Genomic DNA, 19,072 nt, shown 5'->3' on the forward strand with positions numbered 1-19,072 from the left:
AATGCTGCCGTCGTCTTCTCCACGCAAATGACCAGGACGGCACTTGCGAACAAGAAGGCCATATGGGCTCTGGTGGCACAGCGGGTAAGTGCGGTGGGGACCGCACCCCGCAACCCACAGCAATGCAGAAAGCGATGGGACGACCTGCGGATACGCGTCCGCAGCATACTCTCTGCCAACCGCAACATTGCCACAGCCACCGGGGGAGGTCCTGAATCACCCATCAAGTTGACCCCCTGGGAAGAAATCTGTGCCTCCACCATCGGAATGGAGAGCATAGAGGGAGTCGGAGGGATGGAGAAAGGAGTGCAGACATCCGAAGATTCAGGTAGGTGGGCCAGATAAAACAATGCTAAATCCACAATGTCCAATCATGTGAAGTACCATGTGTCCACATAGTGCAACAGAAACACATGTCCAGGAGAACGTCCACACACATCGGCCTGATAGCGCACTTTAAAACTCACAATAAATACATAAATAATTAAAAACCCCTAAAACACCCACTACACGTGCAGCAGGCACACCCTAACTGCAGGCTGCCAAACAACTGCACCCTCACTCCACACACAAATGAAAGCACCTCCAAGGCCCCGAACCAAATCACCCTCAGGTACCACCCCAATGCATGTGATACAATGCCATTCCAATACCCACAGACCCATTAATAACCCTCGCCCTCCTTTACTCCACCACAGGGTCCGATCCAAACGACGAGCATCAGGACACCCCTACCAGCACACCTGCAAAGAGGGCCAAGACCAACGGCCAAAGACCCTCCACCTCAGCTGCACGAATCAAGACACGGCAGCAGCACAAATCAGGTGGCAGCACAGAGGAGGGAACATCAACAGGCACCCCAGCAGCCAGCATGCCCACAACACCACCACCACAGGTCCCCCCAACGGATGCCACAGAAGGCACTGCCTCTGGTGGCAGCAGCACCATAGGTGACACCCCATTGATGGCAGCATGCTCCGACACAGAAGACGGGGATGTCGAAGTCAGATCCATCCATGACCTGTCCCAATCCCCCTGTCTGTCCCATCCCGTACAACATGAGGATACCACGCAGGGGCACCCACAAGACGACGACTGGCCATCCCCCACAAGCCCTGTGGCAAGGCAACATGAGGTCAACAGCCCCTCTGTGACACCCCCGCAAATGGCCATGGCCCACCAGAGGCAACAGTCCCTCGACCAGTTAATCGTGCAACAGCAGCAACTGGCCACGCTCCTCAAGGACCATGCCGATGAATGTGGGGGCACTAAGGCAGACATAGAAACATCAACTGAGACACTTAGGGCAGAAATGGAGAGAAGTACAGAGACACTAAGGGCACAAATGGAGAGTAGCACCGAGAGCCTGAGAGTACAAATGGAGAGTAGCACCGAGAGCCTGAGAGTCCAAATGGAGAGTAGCACCGAGAGCCTGAGAGTCCAAATGGAGAGAAGCACCGAGAGCCTGAGGGGGGAACTGCATGCGACGTCCAAAGACATATGTGCCGAACTTGCCGCAGTGCGCCGTGTGCTCACTGAGCTCTCACAAACCCTTAGGGACATGCATGGACGTGAGCAGGCAGAGACATCATCCGTTGCAAGTTCCGTCCAGGGCAGCCCCCAACGTAGATCTGGGAGGAACCTGCGCTCCACAGGCAGGGGTGCCCCTGATACCCGCAAATGGGGCTTGCAATAACGACAGCCCACTGACAATGAGCATCTTTGGACACTGGTGTTCGGGGCGGAGGTAGGAGGGTGGAGGGGGTGTGTTGGGCTCACTTGGGTGGCGGGTCGATAGGGTGTTCAACATGATATCACATATGCCATAAACAGTGCACGATCAACCAATGAGATGTGTGGACAATGATCTTTGTGTACTAGGCCATCATAGGCGTACAGTCCATATTGTGCATGTACCAGACACACACAGTGCCACGAGTCCCGTGTCCATGTATCAGCCACCAGGCGTGAGTGCTAGAAGCATGCATCAATGAGATGCTGACGAATGTCACGGCCCTCCGGTGCCTCGCAGACTCCTTGAGGTGCTGCCACATCCCCACCCTCATCATGACCATCATCAGGTGCTTGCAGTTCTGCGTCAGGGGGCATGGGCACATTTCTACGTACGCACATGTTGTGGAGCATGACACATGCCATGACCATCTTTGCAACCTTCTCATGGCGGTACAGGAGTGCCCCGCCAGACCTGCTGAGGCAGCGGAAACGAGTCTTCAGTAGGCCGAATGCCTGTTCAATGACTACACGGGTACGTGAGTGGGCATGGTTGTAGTCCTCCTCATGCTGGTCCCGTGGGTTCCGGACTGGTGTGAGGAGCCATCTCTTCAGTGGATACCCAGCATCACCTGTATGTGGACGATAAACGTATGATGTGGAATGCCATTGCTACGTACGCACACCCCCCCCCCTTCCTGCCAGGTCATTGCCGCATCACATACCCCACATCATCATGCATGAAATGAGACTCACCGAGTAGCCAGGATCTGTTCCTTGCGTGTCGCTCCATGTAGCGTGGCATAGTAGAGTTCCTCAAGACCATAGAATCATGGGTTGATCCAGGGAATCTGGCACAACAATGTGTAATGATCCTGTTGGAGTCACACACCATTTGTACATTCAGGGAATGAAATTGTTTTCGGTTGCGGTACTGGGCCTCCATGGCATGTGGGAGGACCAATTCCACATGGGTGCAGTCGATGGCACCAATGCAACCCGGTATGCCGGCAAGTGCATGGAATCCCACTTTTGTGTTGGTAATTTCCTGCTCCGAGTGTGGTAGAGAGATGTAGTCGTCTGCGTGCTGCAGGAGGGCATCGAGCACTTGCAATAGTGTCCGTGAGAACAGTGGCTGAGAAATGCCATGCAACTGTCCGACTGTGTGCTGGTAGGTGCCTGTGGCCAGGAAGTGGAGTACAGACACCACCTTCAGTAGGGGTGGGATGGCGGTTGGGCTATCTATCATGCTGACAAGGTCAGCCTGTGTCATGTCCACAATGGCGGCTATGGTGTCCCGGTCCAAACGGTAGAGGGTGTGGATCTGCTCATCAGTGAGGTTGAACGGATGTGCTCGGAGGCGTGGGATTGCGGGCTGCCTGCGTGGTGGTAGTGGCTGTGCTGGCGGCCCTTGCTGGCCCTGCCTTGGCCTCCTCCTCCTCCTGCGTCTCCTCCGTGCGGCCGGTTGTAGTTGGTGTTCGTCTTCTTTTTGGAGTTGGAGTACTTGCAGTGCTATCAGGTCCCCCAGGGCCAACATCGCGAGTCCTGCCGGTAGCATTTCGGAGTGGGTGTGGTTGTGGGAGGAGACTGGGTGTGCAATTTATGTGTTTTCAGGCTGTATGGCCTCCACCTGTGGTGATTCATTCCACCTGTGCAAGCTGCTCTCCCCTTTGGCCGAGCACGTCCCGCACACAACGCTGCAATTCGAGGAATGGCATCTTGCTATTGCAATCATGTATTTGTACCCGATGGCCATGTAACATTTGTTGATATGTACATTCGGCTATGGTCCCATTGTTTCACATACAATCTTTGCAGTCGCGAACAGACTTGTGATGGGTCAGTGGAACGTAGTACTCGAGTAACGGTGGGCCCTCATGCATCACTGTACCGAGTTGCAACGACGGGCGGGGCGTCCCATTTGTGGGTGAAGGCAGTTGCCATTTTCACACACAGCCGCACTAGATGGATTAATTTGTGATTTCAAACGGCCACAGATGCCTTTTCGACGTGATGTTGCAAATGAGGAATTCGAAGCGCGGCGCTTTCGGTTTTCAGCTAGCGGCGAGGAGATGCCCACAGGTCTGACTGCAAATATAACGTTCTATTGTTCAATGTCCTTGAGACAGGGGCCATGGCGAGGATGCAATGATTGATATGAATAGTTTGGGATGCGCAATAGCGACGTGGGCGATGAGGCCGGACGTTCCCAAATACATGTTACTTCACAACACTGGAATTACGGGCTGGGGCACTGTGGATTTTGCAGGCTGCATAACGCACAGACTCAATGGATATTTCTAATGTTATGTGAGTAAATATTCAGGCGTTTTTATACCGGGATGAGGGAATGATGAATGGATGCATGGGCAGGTGATTTGATACAGAGTTTGCCATCTACAGGGCTTCTTGGAATCTATCCGCCTCCCCTGCGCTATGTGATGCAGGGCTGCCATAGTGGGACCATCGTCTATCTGGCCTTGTTGAGCCCTCCCTGTCTCGACGCGCCTTCAGACACTTGTGTCCATGCACGTTAACATTCCCATCTGATGGATTCTGTTTTGACAGACGCATGCACAGGTACACTCGTTTGTGATGGTGTTTACACCTCGATATAGATGGTTATGAGTCGCAAGTGGTTTTGGGGTGGTGATGATCCTTTGGAGTGGGCTAGCATGCATATGGCTGTGGATTTAGTGTGATCATTGAAGTGAGTTGTTCGAATGTAGTTCTGATGGCCATTCTGTTCTTTTTCTTTTCTTTTGGTTGACAGGTATCTCCTCCCCTTTTGCCACTGCCATCTGTATGCCATTCCTGCAGATGGCTTTTACTCCCGACACCTGCTGCTTCGTGTTAATCAGTGGAGCAGCATTACGATCTTATGGGACGATCGCCAATGGGCCACATGCCCTTACGCAGTACTAGTGGCTCGGAGCAACATTTCGGCCTTTCAGCTGGACTAGTGCCTCCCCATTGGGACGGCCCTGCGGTTCTGTGCGCTTCCATGTTGCCTTTTCGTACGTGAATGTGGCTCTGTGTACCATGATGGAACAGGGCGTCACACAAGTAGTAGCTGGTCATTCCTTGCGGATGCAGCCCACAATGGTGATATGTGTTTTGGAGTTCATGGCCTAATGGCTGTATGGGCTTGGTGATTTTGTTGTGCATTAAATTTCTATTCTGATATGGGCCGTGTAGCGTTCTTCTTTGCGAGTGATGTGGCATATTCCTATTTGGGGAGCGATGTATTGTGAGGAGATCTGCATTGGGTTCCAGCTTCGGAGTTTAGTTGCGTGGTACTGTGCTGGGCGCGTTTGCCTACGAAGCCCAGTGAGGTCAGGGATGGGGGCTGCCAATATGACTGTTTGAATGTTGTCATGCTCAGGGGCGGGGGATTGGGTTTTGTGTAACAGATGCCGGTCAGCCAGGTGGACTGGTGGAATGATGTGATTTTCGGAATATTGCTGGTCACAGGTGCCTGTGTTTGCGTGCGTTTCTGGGGGGGGGGGGGACTGTGGTCATGTCCATTGGAATGGCTTCTGTATTCGTGCCATCTGTGCCCTGCAGCTCCCATTGGCCCCTCTTGTGATTCTTTTGTTCGTTGGCATGCATGGGTGACTTGTACATTTCACTGGTTGCATTGTGACTTCATTGCACCTACGGGGAGTTGTACTTTGTGGGCAGGGAGCGGTGTACAGGCACTCAGTGGGGCCGTTTACAGTTGATTCGCGATGCCGTACTTCTCACCATGGCGGAATGGTACTTTCCGCCATGCTTGATGGCGCTAGGTACATGTCCGCTAGGGTCGGAATTCGCGTACCCTTGCGCCATGGTGGTATTTACGGTTTGGCATAGCGCGCGCGTACTTGGTGCAGTTAGCGTTGGCGTTCACTACGGTGTCGCTAATGGCTTCGTACTTTGCGGTGACGGGTCATAGTCGCACCGAGCGCTATTCGATGGCGGTATTGCATTTCCGCCATCGTTTTCTGATTTCCGCCAGGGTCGTAATGAGGCCCTGTGACTAAAGGACTGAATATCCATTTGCAACTGCTGCCCTTGTTTTGATTGGTGCCTAAGACCGTTTTATGGTCCAGTCTGACCATGTGAGCTGCACCCTCCCATTTCCTCCAATCTAAAAAAAAAAATTTTTTTTTTAAAAATTTTTTTTTTTACATTTCATGCTGGGCTCTGGCGCCCCCCCTAGGAGGCGGCCACGCCCCCCTGGGTGGGCGCACCCCACAGTTTGAAGACCTCTGCCATGAAGGATCAAAGCGCGAATTGGAAGGGTCTCTCCTTGGCCTCTTCAGGACTCGCGGAGACCAGACACACGAGAAATGAACCATGCATTGCATTATCAAGCACGACACGGACCATGATGCAGACGACATGGTCGCTTAAGCACTCACATGACGCTCAAGATGGCGCCTATACTCTCTAACGACACACTAAGAATATGCACACTTAATGTGAAGGGATTAAATTCCCCCACGAAACGATCCATGGTGGCCAGAGAATTCAGGAGGTCAAACGTAGATGTTCTTTTTCTGCAGGAGACACGATACCAAAGCGGGGAGGAGGGGATGATTCCATCACATGAAGTGGGCCCTTCCTACTGGAGCTCTGTTATCTCAAAAAAAGCGGGAGTGGGGATTTTAATTCGCAGGGACCTTCGGATGTCGACTCTTGAGACTTGGTCAGACAAGGAAGGAAGGACTCTCGTGGTTGTGGGAAACATTCGAGGCACAGTTGTCACCCTAGCCACGCTCTACGCACCTAACCAAGGGCAGAATAGGTTCCTCCACAAAATCACTGAAAAGGTTTTTAGCATGGCCAAGGGACACATTGCGCTAGGTGGAGATTTTAATACATGGATGGACAGCTCTGTGGACAGACAGACTAGGTCCGATGCACACGATCCACCCACCTCCCGAGATGAAGCTGAAATCAAATTAACCCTGGACCTTCATGGCCTCACTGACAGTTGGCGCCATTTGCATCCAGTGGATAGGGTCTTCACCTTTCATTCCCTCCCTCATGACACACTCACACTAACTGACTACATTTTCCTCTCCGATGGCCTCCTGTGAATACTTTGCGCCGCGAATATATACCCCACAGCATGGTCGGACCACGACATGGTTACGGTGGACGTATGCTGGAACAACCTGGCCCCTCGAAATACAAAATGGAGATGTAATGACTCCTTATGGGCAGACTCGGTTTTCAAAGAAACTCTTGAAACTGATATCGATCAATTCTTCGCCACAAATGACACGGGAGAGGTTGGGAAGACGTCTGTATGGGAAGCAGCCAAGGCCACTTGGAGGGGGGTGCTCATTAAGGAGGGGGCCCAAAAAAAAGAGAACGTGCCCTGATAGAAAAGAATATTAGGGAGCTCTCCACAGCCCAAACGTTAGCACAGTCCTCCCCATGTGAGAGACCCAAGCATCTTGCCGAAGCTAAACAGCTCAGAGAGGAGCTGAAAATACTTATCGTGGGCAAAACAGCTCAAACCCTACAATACCTCAAACAAAAATATTATGAAAAAGGCGACAAGACAGACGCCCTCCTGGTGGATCTTCTTCATAAACAGAAGGCAAAGAGGTGGGTCGATCTCATCGAGAGGACTGACGGTACCCTCACAGACACGACAGCAACATCCCCCGAAGGCATACAAGAAGCCTTTGCCTTCTTTTATGAAGACATATACATGTGACCCTCCCCCTCCTCCCAAGAGTATTGACACAAACCTCGAAGAAGTGCAGATCCCCACGCTCACATCCGTGGAGGCAGAATCCTTAGACACACCATTCACAGAAGAGGAAGTCACGGAAGCCATAAAACGCCTGAAGACGGGAAAGGCCCCTGGGGATGATGGTTTCACGCCTGGGTTTTATAAGACATTCTCCACACTCATTGCCCCCTTTCTTGCATCCTTGTTCAATCACATCTTTGATACAGGCCAAGCCCTCCCGTCCTTCTCTTAGGCCCTGCTCGCTGTCATTCCAAAGGAGGGTAGAGACCCCAAATATTGTAGCTCCTATCACCCCGTCTCTCTTCTCAACATTGATGCTAAAATATATGCTAGAGTCATTGCGGCCCGGCTTGAATCACACTTACTCGGCTAATACACTCCGATCAAGTTGGCTTCGTTATTGGGAGACAGGGTGCGGATACCATGTGGAAAACACTTCACCTTATTCATGAAGCACAGGGAATGGGTGGGGATCCGTCTCTTCTGTCATTGGATGCCGAGAAGGCCTTTGATAGGGTGTCATGGGACTTCTTAGAAAGGGTTTTGATCTGGAACGGGCTCGGGCTGAAGCTCCGCCGCCCCATCAAAGCACTGTACACATCCCCCACAACGTCAGTAGCAGTGAATGGGGGATATTCACGCTGGTTTCCCTTGGAAAGGGGAACAAGGCAAGGCTGCCCACTGTCGGCAATACTATTTGTACTGTCCCTTGAGCTGCTGGCACAGAGGTTAAGGAACAATGGTAAGGTTAAGGGAATCATAGTGGGTGATCGCGAGTATAAACTAGGCCTCTACGCTGATGACATATTACTACACCTAACTGACCCCCTGAATTCTGTCCCAGCTGCGATCGATATAATCGAGGAATATGGCGAACTGGCCGGCCTGAAAATTAATACTGGAAAGTCTATCCTCCTCCCAATTGATAAAAGTAGAGACTCTGAGTCGGAGCGCTTTGCCCCTCTAGGTGTAAAAGTCAGCCTCTCCACACTCCGATACCTAGGCATCAATGTTACACGCGACTTGGAGTCCCTATATGAGGCTAACTTCCCCCCTCTGTCACTTGTCCTTCAAAACGACATCCAAAGGTGGTCCAGACTCACCATCTCCTGGCTGGGCCGTCTAAACGCAATAGAAATGGTGATTCTTCCCAAAATACTTTATTTGTTCCAAATGCTCCCCATCAAATTGCCCCAAGAATACTTTATGGATCCTAGAAAGTCCCTCTTAACCTTCCTGTGGCAAAATCAAAAGCCAAGAGTCCCCAGATCTTTGCTCCAGATTCGAAAAGACAATGCAGGGTAGGCCGCCCGGACATAGAAACATATTATAGGGCAGCCCAACTGCGTGTGCTTGTCCCGCATGTCAGGCAGCAGTCAGAACTGCAATGGATAGCCTTGGACAATTACCATCTCCTCCTTTTCGTTCTGGGTGAATGGCTATGGGTTCCGGGTCCCCAGCTACGCAATAGTGTCAAAAATCATCCCATTATTGGAATGATATGGGCAATATGGAAGCCAGGCAAGAAAATGGTGGGAGTTACAACATGGCCCTCTCCATTGGGACACCTCTGGTCCCCAGGGATCCGGGATGCAATCCCGGAACCAGGGAGCTATGACACCTGGTATGACGCGGGACTGGAGAGGGCTGGTCAACTCTGGAGGAATGGCACCTTCATTACTATTCAGGAGCTTCAGGAGGCACTTGGCATAGGCTCGCTTTCAGTTTTCCTCTACCTTAGACTCAAGGGGGTGATGACAAGGGCGATATGGAAAAATCAGCTACAAAGGGACCTCACCCCGTTCGACAGAATTCTCGACACCTGTACGACCTCTAGAGGTTTAATTAGTGCAATGTACTCGGCGCTGATTGAGGTCGATATTACACCATCCCTCACACTCAAGAACAGATGGGAATCAGATATGGGCAGGCAGATTTCACAAAACTTATGGTTACAAATTTGTAGATGAACGGCGAAATCATCTATATCCTGCCAATACAAATTGCATGCCGTCAAGTTGATGTATAGATGGCAGTATGATCCGACACGGCTGGCTTAAATGTACCAAGGGGTAAGCCCACACTGCTGAAGGGGCTGTGGGAAGCGAGCAGACTATTGGCATATGTGGTGGGGATGTGAGGTGGTCCAAGCTTATTGGTCAGAGGTTGTCAGCTGGATCAAGGAATTGGATGAGGATGTATGGGAGAAACAACCACTCCTGATTCTGTTCGGCCTGGTTGAAACGGACGACACGACCTTGAAAGCACCCAAAATTATACAAGGCCTTCTTATGGCCGCAAGAGCCTGTCTCACAATGGCTTGGAAGAGACCAAGGCCCCCTAGCAAAACAGAGTGGTTGGGGGTTGCACTGAACATATACAGAATGGACAATCTGACTGCGGCCCTGCAGGGGGATAGCACCACAGTTGAGAATGCATGGTCTGAATTTCGTGCTAAATATGTCACATAAACAGAATGTGCGCAGAGCGTTACTACACCCAGAGATAATCTATGCGATGGTTCATGTTGTCTGCTATGTAGATTTCACAGGACATTTTGTGCTCATGTGTCCCATGTTATGTATAAGAAAATGGTTCTAATGTAAGATCTGGTGTCTTCTAGCCCATCAGTCGGCGACATGGGAATTGGGGGTAGGGTGGTAGGGTGTAGGCAATTGGTTTCTATATTGCTATTGGAAATGTATGTGTTACGCAAAGACTTTATATGTTCTATACATGGTTGCTGTTTTTTGCAATAATCTTTATCTGTCTTGTTGGTGGTAAATGCTTGTATATGATTACCAAACTGCTACCTTTTGAAAACTAATAAAACTGAAATTAAAAAAAAAAAAATAGTAATAAACTTCCAGGGTATTGACTACACCAGTGTGGACTTTATTATTCCTGTTAAGAGAATGGCCTTTCAATAGGCGGTGAAAGCTGTCCATCAAAGCTGTGTGGAACCGCCCTGATTATGAGCGCCACTGCGGGTACTGAGGGAAGAACATCAAAATGTGTCCATGTTCACTATGTTTCTGGGTCGTACATAGTAAGATTCCCATAGCTTCTTTGTGCTTAAGGCTTCATTACGAGTAATACAAACATAGTAAAACAGGCAGCATTTCAGACTATGGCCTGTTCTCCTCTTCCCCACTATTATGGATTTGGAAACCCATACGCAAAAGATCTGCCTGATGTTGTGTGCGGGGAGTTACCACCAAACAAATGCATGAAAGCATGCAACAGATTCTGCAGTAATACTGCATTTCATAAATGAGGTCCAGTCTAAAATGGGCAGTAGCTTCAGAGAGAGCACAACTCTAAATTGGCCAGTGCGGTTTTATTTCCTGTATTACCTATGGTAACACCGTCCCCGTCACACTGTCAGGCCCAAAGTGTCCTACAAGTATAGTGCCTTGATGTGGATGAGATGAGTGGCAGCAGTGTGAGAAAAGGAACGGTTGCTATTAGGTTTGGTTGTGCCGCTTGTGCGATACAAGCCAGAGTTACTGCTGTCTGCTTGGGGTGAGTGGTGGCAATGTGTGTGGTGTACGTGTGTGTCTTTTGTCTATTCACATTGTCACTGGTTGCAGGTGCCCCAAATCCAGAGGCGCCTGTCTACTAATACACCCTCTTTGCTCCTTCGTCTCCCAAACCCTGTTCAGTTTTTGCTGATTGGCTGCCTGGTTCACCTCGAGAGCGTTACAGGTCTCAGGCTCCCACCTGCAGTCTTTTGCACTTGCTTCCAGGCTGCTGCACTTGCTAAGCACTATTGCACCTTCATCTTACGTTCCATGTGCGGAGCAACCTCACTGCACTTAATTAGGAACCCTGTTTGACTGAACGCACTTGTTCTCCCATGCCCCTTCCTCGCCCCTCCGTCTGTACATACGTATGCATGATTGAATGAGCTAGGACTATCAAGTTCGTTGTCCTGTCCCTCCCCTTTTTTTTGTCCCCACTCCCCGTGACTGTAACACCTATGCACTTGTACTAGGAGAAATGACGTCAAGCCTAGCATGCTAGTTTTTACTGTTAGATCATTCAGAAACTTCAAGGCTTAAGAATGACTACTATACTCCCTTTCCCCCTTCCCGCCTTGAAGCGGTTTGAAGCACTCCACCTGTGTATAAGTGCTGTACAAATAAACAATTAGAATTACAATTACTAGTATATAGCTTGCTCAAAGTGTAGCCACATAACATATGGCAGCCGCAAAGAGTACCCGCACAAGTAGTAGAGTTTCAGTCATTTCTGGGGTGAACTAGTTCTAGGTTTACAGAGTCTCTCATGCTTCCAGTTTGTAACTTGCTTTCACACTCATCTAAAATACTTTCACATGGTTTAGGAACTTTCTTGCACAGTTCCAATAATAATAATAATAATTTGTGTTCTTATACAACGGTTAATGCCAAATCCCTCCCACTCCTAAGCACTACAGTAGGTGGTGTTATTATTACTCAATTTAATGGTGTTCAATTTATCGACTTCAAAACCATAAAGGTCCTGTCAGCCCTGCTGCCAGGCTCAGACCTGAGAAAGCTCAGGCTGTGCCCACATCTGAGGCAAGCGCTTAACTCATGAGCTATCCACCCAGCATTAGAAGATGTACATTCATTTTTTTCACAGACTTTCTTTTTCTTCATAAGGTTTCTCTCCTGGTTCCTGTTTTATAAAGATTCCATATGCTTCAATATGTTTATTCCCAGTTGTGGGTTGCATTTCTCAACTTCATTTCATAAAGATGCTCTCTAAACATTTTGGGAACTTTACAGCAAAGTTCCTCTATGCACTGTATCTCCACTTGGTCTCACAAAGACTCCCATACAATAATTTTTGTAATTTTCTTTCCTGCTTCCTATAAGCATTATTTGTTAAGCTGGCTTCACAAAGCCTTGCATAAGGGATTTCATGTAGGGGTGACAAGGGGTCGCAACTGTGACCCCTGAGGAGTCCCTTGCTACCCCTAAAACAAATGTCCAAAAATGAAAAACCTTTTTTTTATGAAAGCTCCTGGGCTGTGGCCTGGCCAGCACCTTGTGGCTCTTTGCTTCTGGAGTGGTTGGCTTTCTTGTTCAGGCCTCTTAAAAAAATAAAACAGGGGTTCAACAAGTCTAACACTTTAAGCAAAGACACTAAATAAGAAAGAATAGGAATAACAAATAATTTGTCTTTCTGGAATTCTATACAATAATTGCTAGACTCATTAAAGGTTTTTCTCAGGCACACCTCAGGGGGTGAGTCACTGATTTAGCCTGTTCTTAGAGACCTTAACTCAACCTTATAACATTGATAAATGAGTACAACACAGGTTGGGTGATATTGTATGTTTATGTGTTCTATATAAAGCGCTTAAGCGTAAGTGCTATATAATAACACATCATTATCATTTGGCCATGGACGTCTGCTTGCATTCACAGTAATTTGGAAATATAAGTGCATACACACTGATCTTTATTATACATATGGCGATCCTTTCTTGTATAAAATGTATATCACAGTACAGTGATATCGTAACCATATTTTCCATATTGTACTTAGGAACAATGCTATATGATGCCACTTCCTGTTTTGTCAAAGGGTGAAAGGTCATGTTCCATTGCTTCCTGTGATATCACTTCAGGGTGGGGTCAAATGACATCACTTCCTGTGATGTGATCAGAATCAAGGGTCATGTGATGTCACTTCCGCTACCCCTGGCATTTTGGCATGGCTTGCAACCATTTCCAAATTAACTTCACAAAGACTCCCATATGCTTTAGGAGCTTAGATACACAGATAGATACACTTATATTTACACATACATCTGTAAACCGGGCACCACGCTCGAAATGCCCACGCAGCCCTCTCCCAGCAACACATATCAGACGGTCAATGCACACGGCCCGGAGCAATTCAACACTCTCAAAGCAGCCATCCCCCGATCGGAGCACTGTGCACCTTCCCCACTGATCATACTACGCCTGAATCAGATGGCCGGTTACGTTCTTTTGGGGAGGAATAGGCACGGATGCGTGAAGTGTGGGGTTTACTTGCGCAACTGTGGAAAGATCACCGGAAGCGTTAAGAAACATTAAGAGGCCCCTCCACCCTTTGACCATCAAACACCAACTCATGCACCAACACAGACTAAGTGCAAAAACAGCCATACCAAGTTTGCCATAGCACACCAGATACTTATCTGGGGAACAAAAAGAGGTTACAGCAATTGAGAGGCCGCGTCAAGCAGGTACACACACAGGCACGACTGAGGCTGCACCGCCCTTTTGATGGCCGCAAACGCATAAAAAATACACAACGTCACTGAGCGCACCGAACTGTGACATTGGCTGCTCTTCCCGGAGTAGGGAAGATAATTAGAGTCGACCATTACCTACAACGTGAATGAAAATAATCCAGGGTACGATCCTGGAACCATTCTGAACTCATCCAACCATAACTGTGACTCTTCTGTATGACAGTACAGTTCAGAAAATATTTCCCACAGCTGGGCAATGTGAGGCGCGCACAAAGAGAGAACGCTAAGTGTGGAGCCTGCGATAATCTGCAAACCCCTAGGGCAACAGAAGAACCTCCCCCAAAGGATACTTCGCAACCAGATCGCTGGAGACAGTAATAACCGATGAGATTGCCCCTGTAGTCTAAAGGATAAAGTCACAAATTGCATCAAGCAGAGACTGAACCGGCATCGTCAAAAAGTATGGCCAGTTTGCGGCTTTCTGAGGTGGATCAAGACTCTATCTACACATCTAATGAGGCAGTGATTAAGCACAGCGCCCAAGTGAAGCCAATCACGTCCAAATGTAGATGCAAAGGTCACGGAATATCAAGGCTCCTAAGATCAGGTATATATCTCAATTGCGAAGTGAGCACAGAAAGAGCGCAATACAAATCCAGCATTGGAAAGCCACTGGAGTCCTACGCACAACGTAAACCCAACAAGTGACCCACCAGGAACGTAAGTGGCAACCTCGCAGATACTACCCGGAGGGTTGGGCCGCCAAATTTGGGGCGAGTGCCCTCCTTCGACTTACTTGGTTACCCGAGGCTCCTGGAGACCACCCCCAGTGATCTACATTGATCCCTTAGAGGACCCTTGTCCAGGCAGTGCCCATTCACCGGCAAAGAGGGTTACACCTTTGAACTGTCGGGACATTGCCCCACGATTATACACAGTGGCGCTAAACCCCCTGCTACTCAGACTGTCCCAAAAGTCTCAACCCGACAGCAAGCTCACCGTGTGGAGGGTTGGGCCCTCACAATTGAGGCGTGTGCCCTCCTCCAGACCGCACTTTGAAAGGTACAAGGGAAAGAGGCTCTGCACTATACAAAGGGATCAACCAAAAATAGGAGCCACGATGATATGCAGGTGTCGGGTGTGAACCAGATGGAGCAACACCATGTAGAACGCACTCCGAAGCACCTAGAGACCACTCAGAAACTGGCCCACATGTCAAATACATGGCACTCGCCAGAGGTTGATGCAATACTGTTACGCCCCACGCGTCCATGATAAAGGCAGCTGTGCAGAACTGACAATGGAGGCATCGGGGGGAGAAGCTGCAGTGACCAAAGCCGACGTTCCGGCATTACTCAGTGAATTAAAAAGCATGAGGGCCGACATTGACAGTAAGGTAGACAAAATAACACACAGAATTGACAAAATAGAAGAGAGACTGGACGGGTTGAACACTATCAAGCCTCCATTGATACCCTGGAATCCCAAATGAGCCAAAGGGATTTAAACCAGAGAAGAAGAGTTTTGCTTAAAGATGGACGATCTAGAAAATCGAGAATGTCGAAACAACCTGCGAATATTCGGGATACCAAATCGGGAAGGGGAAACGGAGCAAGACCTGAAAAGGACCCTACACACAATTCTGAAAACCCTGTTTGAAGATGATACAGTCAACAAACCGAAATTTGACTGGATACACAGGGCTGGTGGGGCAGCGGGCGGACCAGAAACTGTGCTGGTATAGTTTCACAATTACGCATTTGAAGCCAGAATATTGGAGAAGGCCAGGCGCTCCCTGCAAAACCCTTTGGATACGGCGAATGTCTTGATTTTTCAAGACCTATCTTCCCTCACTCTGAATGCCTCACCGGGGGCGGAATAATGAGTAGAATAGACTGCCACATCACTAGAAATTGATTAGACGAGCTCTAGAGAAGACGGATCCCAAGGGTGGGACTCTACTGGGAAGAAGTGGAATTTCAGGCGTTGCCCTGAGTCTGGAGCAAGCACCGACGGAACATGTTGTGATATTCAATTGAGTGTACACTGGACAGCGAAAAGAAGATCGACTGACACACCAAACCCAAGTGTAGACAAAGAGACACTATGGTGGAAGACCAATCCACGTTCAATGATGTTCAGGTTTATTATTCTTGGAGTTTAATGGGGGCAGGGTGGAAGATTTAAAGTGCCTCACATTTTTCTTGGTTTTTATATGGGACCGTGGGATGTACGGTCCTCATGGGTGGTCCGAGACTGGCTGGGTGACGATAATCCTGCTAGGTCGGTTGCCGCAGACGGAGGGTGGGGAGGGGAGGGAGGATGGGCAAAGGTGTATGGCAGAGGAAGGTTTCTATACAGACACATGCAAGGTTTTATTCAAGGCACTAGGTAGAAATGATACATGGTCACCCTGTGAGCGAAGGGACTGTGGAAATGGTCATCATTACAGAGTCTACATCAGGTAGACCAGGGTTTCTTAGAACTAGCACGCTGAATGTCAAAGGAGTTAACTCTCTCACCAAACGGTCATTGGTATGTAGGGAATTTAAGAGGGCAAACCTAGATGTGCTATTCCTCCAAGAGACCAAATATATGCGTGGGGAGGAGCGTAAGGTTTTGTATTCTAAGGTTGGAGTTGAATTTTGGAGCTCTGGGACTCTACGCAAAGCGGGAGTAGGAATACTATTGAGAAAGGGACTGAACTTTGAAGTTACCAAGGTGTGGACTGATGTGTCTACTCCCCCAATGTTAGACAACCCCACTTCCTCCAACGCATGGTTTCCAAGATAATGTTCGAAGCTGTAGGACAGATCATCCTGGGTGGTGACTTTAACATATGGGTAGACCCCACACTTGATAGGAAAGTGGAAAATCCTGAAGCAAATGAACCTGCAGACGGTGGCAGAGCAGAAGTGGTGGAAATGATGAAGTTGTATGGATTACACAATATTTGGCAATACTCCCATCCCAATCAAACTGGGTACACTTTTTATTCGGCATCACACTCTACGTACACGAGAATAGATTACCTATACCTCTGAGAGGGATTGTGCGAGGCAGCTGTGGCTTCTGAAATTATTACGATTTTGTGGTCGGATCATGATATGGTCACCGTTGAGATGAGTCTCCCTGCCTTACGCAGAAAGACCTCAAAGTGGCGCTGTAACGAGACACTATGGAGGGACTATGTTTTTCGTGAAAAACTAGCAGAGGAGATTAAGGAGTACTTTGAAATAAATTACACAGGAGAGATGTCCAAAAGAGTGGTATGGGAGGCAGAAAAGGCAACATGGCGCGGCATCTTGATAAGGGAAGGGGCGGAAGAGAAGAGAGGACATTGATAGAGAATAGATTGAGGAGGGAGATTAAACAATTGGATATTGCGGCACAAAATCCTACAGGAGGGAGAGCAGAAAGAGTAGCAGAAGCACTGCAGAAAAGAGAGGAACTTCACCGATTGATAGAGGGGGTAGTTATACATAAGCTCCAGTTCCTAAAGCAGAAACAGTACGAAAAGGGGGACAAGGCAGATGTACTTCGAGCAGCAAGATTGTGAGGACAGAGGGCCGAGAGGTGGGTTTCCGACATTGAGGGAGTGAAGGAATCTCATAAGGGAAATCCGAGGGGCATCCCCAAAGCCTTTGCAGACTATTATGAGCAACTGTACAGATCCAAAAAGGCAGAGGAGGAATCTGGCATACAGCAATACTTACATGAGGTAGACATGCCGAGACTCGCGAGGGACAAGGTGGAGGAGTTGGAATCTCCTATCACGGCTGAGGAGGTGGAAAGGGCGATCAAGAGACTCACATTGGGTAAAGCACCTGGGAATGATGGGTTGTTAAGAAAGGAAGAAGGCCTTGACTATGGCAAGGGGAAAAGTGCACAGAATTGCACAGGGAACAACTTTGGATCTAACAACGTGCATAAAATACCCAAGGCTTGTGTATGTATAAACCCAGGAGTGCAAATAAAGTATTTACCAATATACGAAAAAGGAATGTAGGGTAAGCACTTAAGACCTCCTTATAACTGAAAGGAAAGTCAGCAAACTCTTTACCCACTATGCTCTTACAGATACTGACGGCGCTAAACCCACGTAGCGGGCAAGCAAGTACAGATTCTGTGAACTGACACTCTGTAAAATACTGAATAAGGAACATTCAAACAGTACTCACGAGGACCGGAAAGACCACTAGAATGTCAGTAATTTCACGAACCCTGTAGATCAAACAGGAACCCAGAAGGCTGTAAAAGCAAAGTGTTAAAGATAACAAAATACAATAACCCTAGTCAGGGGCAAGTATGAATTGTGATATTAACTTGTGAGGAAAACAAAAGGGGATACACACTGGAACATGTTACAACAACACCCACACCTAATATGCGATGGAAAGTAAATGCAGAAGTGCAATGGAAAATATGGAATGGAATCTGAATAAAGTAGGATCAGGAGCAGGGGAAACGCTATTACAAAGAAAACATTTCCCACCCAACCAAGGGAAAAAGGCAGTAAACTAATACTACAAAAGTAAGGTTAATGCATCAAGTCTTTCAGTAACCAGAGCAGCATAAAGAGACAGAACGCACCGGCAACCTGGGCTGCATCAAATAGTAAAGCACAGAGAAAGGCTGTCTGCAGACAGAGGAAGATAGAAAGGGAAATGCAGAAAGCATAAATCAATTAAGCACATTAATCCGAAATCCAGGACAGAGGAACAAGATACAGGAGCTAAAGCTAGGGCACAAAAGCTAGGAACTGGAACTAGGTACAAGGTACAGAAACCAGGAATAAGGAACAGGAGACTAGTCACAACAGGAACACTGCTACAATGACCAGCGCCGGACTGAAGCAAACTGAGGCTTTTAAAGCTGCTAAACGAGCACACCCCTCAGGCGTGCCGCCTGCTGCACCTGCAGCCACAGGTGTTGCCTATCCTCCACCCAGCCTTGTCCTGCAAGGGAGGAGATGAAGCAGTGAGCCAGGCATTCTGGGAAGCAGGAGGTGAAGCAGTGAGCCAAGGCATTCTGGGAAGCATAGTCATTTGATTTAAGTAGCATGCTGGCTGCCAAAAACCTGGAATGGATCCGGAAGGGAAGAAACTTGGAAAATAAGGTTTTAACGGTCCCAATTCATCAGAACACTGCAGCATAAGGTTCGAAGGAAATGTCCAGTAGGGAATAAACCCCAAAACATGCCCCCAAGTGGCGGGAACGGGAACGAAGGGAGCGAGAACGGGAGCGAAGGGAGCGGGCCGTGACATGGGTATACAGCGGGATTTTATAAGACCTTTAACTTGTCCCTTCTCTCTTTTATGGTTGATCTATTCAAAAACATACTGCAA

Source organism: Ambystoma mexicanum, chromosome 1p (assembly GCF_040938575.1).
Source record: "Ambystoma mexicanum isolate Mex_15411 chromosome 1p, UKY_AmexF1_1, whole genome shotgun sequence".
Taxonomy (NCBI): Eukaryota; Metazoa; Chordata; class Amphibia; order Caudata; family Ambystomatidae; genus Ambystoma; species Ambystoma mexicanum.